This window comes from Lates calcarifer, linkage group LG10, assembly GCF_001640805.2.
Source record: "Lates calcarifer isolate ASB-BC8 linkage group LG10, TLL_Latcal_v3, whole genome shotgun sequence".
Classification (NCBI taxonomy): Eukaryota; Metazoa; Chordata; class Actinopteri; family Centropomidae; genus Lates; species Lates calcarifer.
The window spans coordinates 12,762,812-12,771,828 of NC_066842.1; positions in this window are offsets into that span (position 1 = coordinate 12,762,812).

A 9,017-nucleotide genomic window follows, 5' to 3' on the forward strand; every position below is an offset into this window, starting at 1 on the left:
GGCCTAAGAAAAATGAAGGATGATATTACACAGCATTAATTAAAAAAAAAAAAAAATCACATGGATAGTTGGTAGTGGATAGTAAATAGTTTAAACCATAAAATCTAAACTTTATAAACAGGATTATAACTACACAACAAAAGATGTAGCTCTAATTTTAATAAAAGCAGAAAGTGCAAGAAAGAAGGATAAGCACTCTACAGTATCTGCACATTCACCACTTGTGTTTGTTTTTTTTGTTTTTTTTCTGGTGGATGACCCCATTCAGTTCCATCTAAAGTCCCTCAAGGATTGCACTCTCTAGTTGACTGTCCTGGATTTGGAATCACATTAATCATCCCTAAAAATACACAAAGACATTTTTCTTGTTTGTGTTACTCCTGTTGGTGTTAAAAGTTCATCATTTTGCTCTTGTGTGTTCAGCAACTATTATGTGGAACATGAAGGTAATTGGCAAAATTTTAATCAGCTGTAACTGGTGTCTTTGGGATCAGTGGGCAAAAACACAAACATTGCATTGGTGATATTCCATGAAAATGTAAACTCAGTGGAAAAGTGTTTAATCAGGGAACAAAATTTACACAGTGGATTTGAATAAACCCAATTCTGGACAGACGATGAATATAAGCATTTTAGAATGTACAAATTGGATAATATATTTGTTAGAATAATGAACTTGGCTGTTGGTTTGCATCTCATTCTTTAACTGTCAACAAAGTAATTGTGTGCAGGAGAGTGGAGTGCTGAATACAAACCTTAAAGCCTCTTTTGCTGACTAGTTTACACTGGGAAATGTTTCAGTTGAGGCATTTGGGCTTTAAAAGAGCAATTAAATCAATAGCATCAGTGAGAGCAGCAGGAGGACCGGGAACTCAGCATGGCTACTTACATATTTATTTAGGGCACATCCCCTCCATCTGTGCCTGTACCAACAGTGACACCGTAAAACACAGACACAGCTACATCTCCTCATGACTGTGGAGGTGCCACACTCGTGATACGACAATTTTTTTTGGTTCTTTTTAGCTGAAGTGTAAAAAACGCTCACAGACAGTGACACAGTAAAACTTGTGGACTATTTTGAGGAAAATTCTGGTGTATGAAGTGTTAATAGTCAAGATTGCAGCAGCGGGGAATATATACACAACCAGTTCCACGGCAACAGTGATGTAGAGCAAGTAGTGTTTGATAAATCGCAGGTTTGGAGCTGTGTTGTCGCAGTGCAACTGCAGAGCATGTAATTGATTTCACAGTGATGACCCAAAATCTTCCTCCCTGATATCTACTTACCAATTTGGGTGTAAAGATAACCACAGCTGGCTGTGGGCATAGATTAATGAATATTTCCAAGCCTGCTTTCTTTAGAGAGTTTTACCCAGATCAGCTGTAACCACGCAAGGACGAGGAGCTCAAGAGAACTTCAGATATTTTGGATCAATAGGATATGCCAGTTCCAAATGAATGGTTCTTTATCATCTGTTTTCAGTAATGCCTTAACTGATGCATCATTTCCTTGGAAACACAACTTGTCGTCCTCTTCTGCGGATCAAATCTGTTGCTGTGATATTGCAGCCACTGCATTATGCTTTGTGACTATTTTGTCAAGGCACACTTGGCCAGTGAAATGCACGGTGAACCCTTTGATCAGCGCTAATGAAATCAGGTTCCCTCTCCATTCAGCATTCAGTGCGTCCCACTGAATAGAAAGCAGCATGTCTGACAACACACAGCTAATGTGTTTCTACAGTCAATAGAAATATCATGAGACTTTTCTGTAGTTATTTTAGAAGATATCATTGTAGATAGTATTTTTCATGTATTTGAAGATTGATAGATTTCATTACAATTAATACAATTGTATTATGACACCCAGTTTCTAACATAAACACTAATATACTGTAGATACTGACACATACACACTATTTCTGACACATTCTTCAAACCCCATATTAGGAGGAGGCACAACAGGAGAGAAGATGATAAACATGAGTCACCACATTGTGATACTGACACAGTCGTGCCATGGAAAACATCCCAACAGCACTCTCTGGGTGTCTCTAACTCTGCAGGAAGTGTGCCATTGGTTTAAAAGGAAGAGAGGATTGGGAACCTGGCAATTGTTATAATGCTTAAAATTAGAAATTAATGAATCATCAGGAATATAATGGTAAAATAAAAAAAAAAAAAAATAGAAATAACATCAGTAACTTCAGAGGAGAAGAAAAAAAGCAACCTTGCCAAACCGCAGGAACACTGATTTTAAGTTTCCCCTTGAAGCCAGTTCTGAGGTCAAAGCAAAGATGAGGTTGATCCACCGCTTTCGTTGTGTGACCCCGGCAGAATGAAGCAGTGCCCTGGTTTAGCTCCATACCGAACAGATAGGAAGTCTTTATCTGGATGGAGCGGTATACCTTTGAAAGCCTCTCAAAACCAAAGACACAGTGCTGTCATCCTACCATAGGAGATATTGTTCTCAAAAATGTGCCAGCTGGAGCTCTGTCACCCTGTAGTTTAGAGCCAAACTAAACTGATTCCTCTTCACACAAATGCCGGGAGAGCCCAGTGTAATGAAAAAGGCCCACACCAGTTCATCCTCCGTCTGCTCAAAGACCCAATCACTAAAAAAAAAAAAAAAAAAAAAATATATAAACAGCAGACTAATGACCAAGGGTCAGACTTTTTATTCATCAGGTGGCCAGAAACACAATTCTAAGCGAATGCTAATATTCCTCAGTGTCTCCTGGATGTGTAAATAAGCAGCTGTTTGTTAGAGGGTGATGATATGTCATTGATGAGTTTCCATTCTCCAAGTGGCCAAAAAAATCAATTAATCTATCTTTAATGGTGAAGGGTTGCTAAAACAGTAATGGGTTTCAGAGATTTCAGTGTGATTCTTCACATGTGATTAGTTTGCCATCAGACCAATCATGTCCACCTATGTTCTGACTCTACATGAGGGTTGTAGTCTCTACACATACAACACATAAAGATATTTTGGTAATTTATCTTCAGCTTCCCTGCACAACAGTTCAGTCTGAATTTCTTGTGTTTTATACATAGTTGAAGATGCATAAAGTGTGAATGAGCAGTTTGGTGTCTGTTGCACTGTAGTTGACACCTTTCAAGCACTGGTCTAACTGAATACAAGAGATCTTACTGTGTTGTTTTAGGACTGAATACTAACCTCAAACCTCAAACTGCCTGTATTTTAACACTGTACATCTTACCTACAGATCATTTGGGAAGAAATGGGATTTAAGCTCTTAAAACCCTCCTCTGCGATTGCTAACAGTTAATGACTTTTTGGCACACTCGTGCCTATAAAGTGACTGTAGATAGAAGTTAGAAAGACAGAGAGTAAATGGTACTATTCTGATTTGATTGAATCCCAGGCTGCTGTGTCTGCTTAGAGAGGTGATCTCCCTCTGGGATGTGGAGTACTGTGAGGCAAAGATAGCTGGTCCTTATCTCGATCTGCTCAGTCAGGTATGAGAGCTCCTGGCCCAGGGGAACACTAGCGGGGATCTCAGTGCTACGAGCCTCACGAGCACACTGGGAACCAGAATGGAGATGAATTTTCCTTCCCTTTAACTGAGCACTGTGTCTTTTAATTATGCCTATTATCTTCCTCTCACCAAGTATTTTTGCTACTAGGCTTGCAGCCAGATCACTGTGGTAGTGTGTTATTGTCATGTCTGTTTTGAATTGAAATCAGACAGGAAAAGGGATTTAAAAACTGGGAGAGTTGTGATTCATGCAGAGAGAGAGAGCCCTCGCTGGCTCTGCCTCCTGTTGGAAACTCTGATACGAGTCCTGCCTTGCCTGGGTTGTGTGCACAAACAGCAGGACACAAACACAAGCAGCTCAGCCAATTGTGTCAGCTAAACCTCTCAGATTTACAGGGTAAGCGAGTACGTGAGGGATACGCAGGTGATACTATGCTTTCAACACCAGGATGCTGATTTATTGCTTTTGAGAGTTCTTGTTTGCCAGTACATGCTGGTATTTGACATAAAGAAACATCTTAAAGATGAGGTAACCTTCCTTTAGGTTAATACAATGATCAATGCCTCCTTATTGACATGACTATGATTGATTGAATGGCAATGTCATGCCATCAATAGGTTGAACCAGCTTTGTGGTTCTGGGGATGGCAATGTTAGGTGGTCAGTCTTCTACTTTGGTCCAGAAAAAACAACTGGATGAATTGCCATGAAATTCTGTGCAGACATCTGTGGTCCCCAGAGGATGAATCATGATGGCTTTGGCGATTCCCTGCCACCATAAGATCGATATCTGAGGTTGTGAGCGAGTTGTCTCGACAAATACTGGCTGGATTGCCGTAAAATTTGGCAATCCAGCCAGAGCAAGCCAGAAAGTGTGTGTAACAGCGGCTCATCTCTGAGGTGTTGGAATGCATTCGGTGTGACAGCTTTCATTGTCTCACAGTGCCTTTCTTACAGCACCCAGCAATAATTACTGACTTGTGTTTGTCCTCTGGTACCTGCCAGCTCTTCGCACCTCCTAACGCAGCTGATCAGACCCAGCTGCAACAGGCTTGTGCAGCTGGGTCGTCTTCCACATGCCACATTCTCTTATCAGGAATCTGGAGATCAATTATCTCTATGAACAAACACTCCATTCACCAGCCTTTTATTGTTAGAGCAGGATTATGGCTGAATAAACACTTACTTAAATTTATTAGAGGAGATATATAAAGACATGTAAAATTCAGCCTACTACAGGTTGATGTGGTTGATTCAGTTGCTCAGTGATTAATTATGATGTGCCCAGTGGAGCATGATTCAGTCTTAAATTAATAGGTGGCAGGTATCCTGCCTTGCAGCCATGTTTATGAAGCTTCACATCTATTGTTAGTTCTGTCACCTAGAGAGGACTCATTTTGCAGAGGCCAGGCTGATCCTGTTTGGTCCTGTCATGTCTGATTCCGCAGATGAGCCCTGACATCCTCAAGGACAGACAGGAATACGTCACCGACAACAACAGACACAGAAAAAGCTCTTTCGCCACCTTGTGCTGCAGAGGAGGTGTATTTTGGTCAGAGTGCCTCATGGTGTCAAAGACGTCACAGGCTCAGGGGTGTGAACTGCGAGCAGAGTGAAGTTCTCTAACTCACTGTCAGAACTTCCACTCATCCACACTGATGTACCCTCATGCTCTGACAGACCTGAACTTCTGACAGATACAGCTCTGAAACAGTCTGTGATGAACTCACAGCATAAAACACTTTTTGCATTGAAATTTATTTACAGCCGCATCAATATTTTCTGCCTTATTCGAGTGTGACAGTAAAACACTATACATGTAATTAAAAGGTATAGGAACCAAAAAGTCCTCAAACCAAAAGGTGTCCAAGGCTCAGTAATCTTGGTAAACCTGAGGTAATGGTCTGGCAGCACCCATTATCACTCTGCTATGGGGGTGGGGGGCACGCTCCGGCTTGTTTGTATTTCTTTAAACCAATCACAGTCGTGTTGGGCAGCACTAAGGTAGGGCTGAACATTTGATCTGGATAATTTTTGATTAAGGTAAAATGTGTCACAACTAATATTTAAAGCACTGTGGTGCTACAGAGATGCTTACAAATCATAGACATGCTTGTTTTGTATGGAACCAAGCAAAAACCCCATGATCATAATTTTTTCAGTGAAAATGAACCTGCCACGACCAGTGGCAGGCTTGTACCCGCAGTCTTCATCCAGTGATTCAGACAGGGTATCCCTGAATGTATACTGACGGCTGCGTATTTTCTCTGTAGTGTTTCATTAGATAACTTGTTTAATAGCAGGTAGAGTTCCTGCTCTCTGCTCGATGGGGGGCAGACACATTGGTGAGCTTTTGATTTGGTGGTGTGAACAGAGATGTGACTGATCCTACCAAAACATCAATTTTACCACTAATTACTTCTGTAGTAAAGTGAGGCGGCTGCACAGAATCTGAAACTCTTCCTGAAACCGCACCGGATGAATCGTGGAAACACTGGTCAATTTAGAGGGCAGGTGGGAACATGATCATGAAACACGAGAAGAGAGTGGGAGGACACGAGTGTTTGGTTTGGATATTGATGGCCAAATTCTTAATGATGTTAACAATACTGTCATCTGTAGATATATCTTGACCACTTGATTAGTGACAAACCATTAAGGGGCCTCCTATTCCAATATCCAATTAAAGGCTCCGCAGCAACTCGTAATAAGTGGGGTGTAGAGTTGATAAGCAACCAATTCTGCAGCTTCAAGCCCTCTGCTTCATTAGGAGGATGTTGAGCTAAAACAGAAAATGCAACACGGAGGACATCAAAGTGCCCACTCTGCAAAATGAGTAACAAACTCCTTATTAGATATGCACCAATCTCCTAGGATACAGCCGACATACACAATGATCACCCAGCAAAATTGTTGCCTGTATAATGCTCTTGAATAATGTTCTACTCAATTACTGCTCACCAGAAGGGCAGGTGTTGGTTTGCACTGCGAGATGTGAAAGAACAGAGGGAGTGATGGAGGAGAAGGAGGCAGAAGAGGAGTGGAACCATTTCAAGATTTCAAGTATGAGAAAGTAGCACTTCTCAATATGAAAAGATCAAAGTGTCTGGGAATGTGTTATACTTCACAGGACATAATCAGGAATGGATGGGGGGGGGGGATCACTTGCAGCATATGTGCGGGGTGGCAGGTTTTTAAGCTGCACTGGAGGCATTTTCCTAAATCTGCCGAGGTAGGAGGGAAGCATGGAGCAGTCCGGTGCAAAGCTGCAGCAGGGTTCGTGCCAGTTCATTGCTGTCGCAGCCCACACATTCACTTGATACAATCGCAGAGACACCAAATGCCATGAGAATGTCAAACTCAGTCTTTAAAGAGAGAACCAGCACAGAGGAAGAAACACAAACAGCACCACAGCAACAGGGGATATACGCTCTGGAAAAATCAACTCCTGTGTTGAAATGCAGATGGAGTTGTCGAGATGGAAAAGATGGGCAGAATAAATAAAAAAAAAAAGAAGATCTCCCTTATGAGTTAATAGCATAAAAAGCTTCTTGTGTGGATTTTTCTATATTCACAATATCAAACATCCATCTGTATGACAGCAGCAGATTTCTTAAGAAAGAGGATTCAATCAGCTCTCGGGCCTACGGTGGAGCAATGGAGATGTGTCTGGGCTCAATTCAGATTCGTGTACACACAGTTTTCTAATCTGAATCAGTGTGCATCATAGAAAGTTTTATCCTCTATTTCATTATTCAATCTGTTATAGCTAAAGTTTGACGTTTTGGGAACCATGCCTATTTGCTCTCTTAGTAAGAGTTAGATGAGAAGGTTGATACCACTCTCGTGTCTGTCTGATAAATACGAAGCCACCTTCAGCAGTTGGTTAACTTAGCTTAGTACAAAGACTGGAAACAGAGTACACAGCTGCAAAAATGTAAGTGTAAAAATGACAAATTGGCATTTTATGGGGGTTATGTCTTTGCTCCAAACAGTTTCCTGGCAACTGGTGGAGATTCTAGGAAGTGACTCCCCACTAAGAAATAGTTTTTACACTTTTTTTGTATGGATTAAACAAATGAGACACAACATGTTTATTTAGAGTTCTGTAGCGATATTGCTTGTTGCACAGAGCCAGCTAGTGTTCCTGTCTAAGCTAAGTCTTCTAGCTGTAGCTTCATATTTATCTTATGGATGCGAGAGTGTTATCAATCTTCTCATCTAACTCACAGCAAGAAAATGAATTGTTGAGGCTTGTTCATGAACCAGTGAATCAATGGCTTCTGTCCGTGAGCACAAAATGAGTTAGTGTGCTTGGTTGTAACACCTCTTAAGTGTTATTATGTTTGCACATGAAAGTTAGGCTGTGTTCCATTCTCCTCAATAGCCTTTATTCTTTATTTATTTATATCTTGTTTTTTTTTTTTTTTTTGCTGTTTGCTTTCTAGATTTTGACCCTTGACCTTTACAAAGTCAGAAAAGTTACTGGTATTGTTTGACTTGAATAAAACTGGGGTTACAATATTTTACTTATTTATCTCTTGGCAATGAGGAATTTTCTAAGTGAACCTAAAAATCTACACAGATATAATCCATCATAAATCTTGAATACAATCACTTACATCAAATATCTTCAATTTCAAGTGTCCCTGAAAAAGACAGCATGCAGTACATCCACATTTGAAGCTAATAGGTGGCTTTGAGAATCGGACCAATGCAAGTGGCATTGGACTGCAAGGGTTAAAGTCTAAAAATACGTGTGACATATCAGCACAACGTTTTCTTTTTTCAACTTGGCTGACATCGTTGTTGAATTTCCCACTATCCCCTGATATGTGAGTGAAGCCAGACATATAATCAACATAGGATTGTAAAAATAGACATGGTGGCCAATTCAGTGTCTGGTACCAGGATATTCAATTCCAGTATTCATTGGTTCATTTTTAGGTTATTTCCATTTTCATTTTGTTCTAATCCATTTCCTTTCTTTTTTTCTTTAATGTTGACATGAGTTGGGATAAAAGCGAGACATCACGTTTTCTGCGGCTGACTACTTTAGGAGACAGACTCTAAATTTGATAACTGTTGATAACTTCTACACGTACTTTGTCAGGATCTATAAATAGTCTCTGAGCTACTGTAGTCTGTTGAGTAAAAATCTCACAATGCAGACAGAAGAAATGGTTATATTTAGAAGGGAGGGGAGGAAAAGCAGCAGCTGCGATGTAAGATATCTGAAAATGGAAACTGCTCCCAGGGGTGACAGCGCTTATTCTCTCCACTTTAATTATTTATTTTCCCTTTAATATACCGCCGACGACAGCATGGTTGGGACAAAGATCATGCTGAATGAGGGCTGCTGACGTCCTGCTGGCTCCATGGGTTAATGAATGTGTCAAAAACCAGCGAGCTTTGGCCTTGGCCTTGGTCTGGTCCATCCTGTCTCTGTGGACAGCAGGTCCGTGCTGACAGGTTATTTGCAGTGAAGTGCACAAAAATTCAAATTGTCTA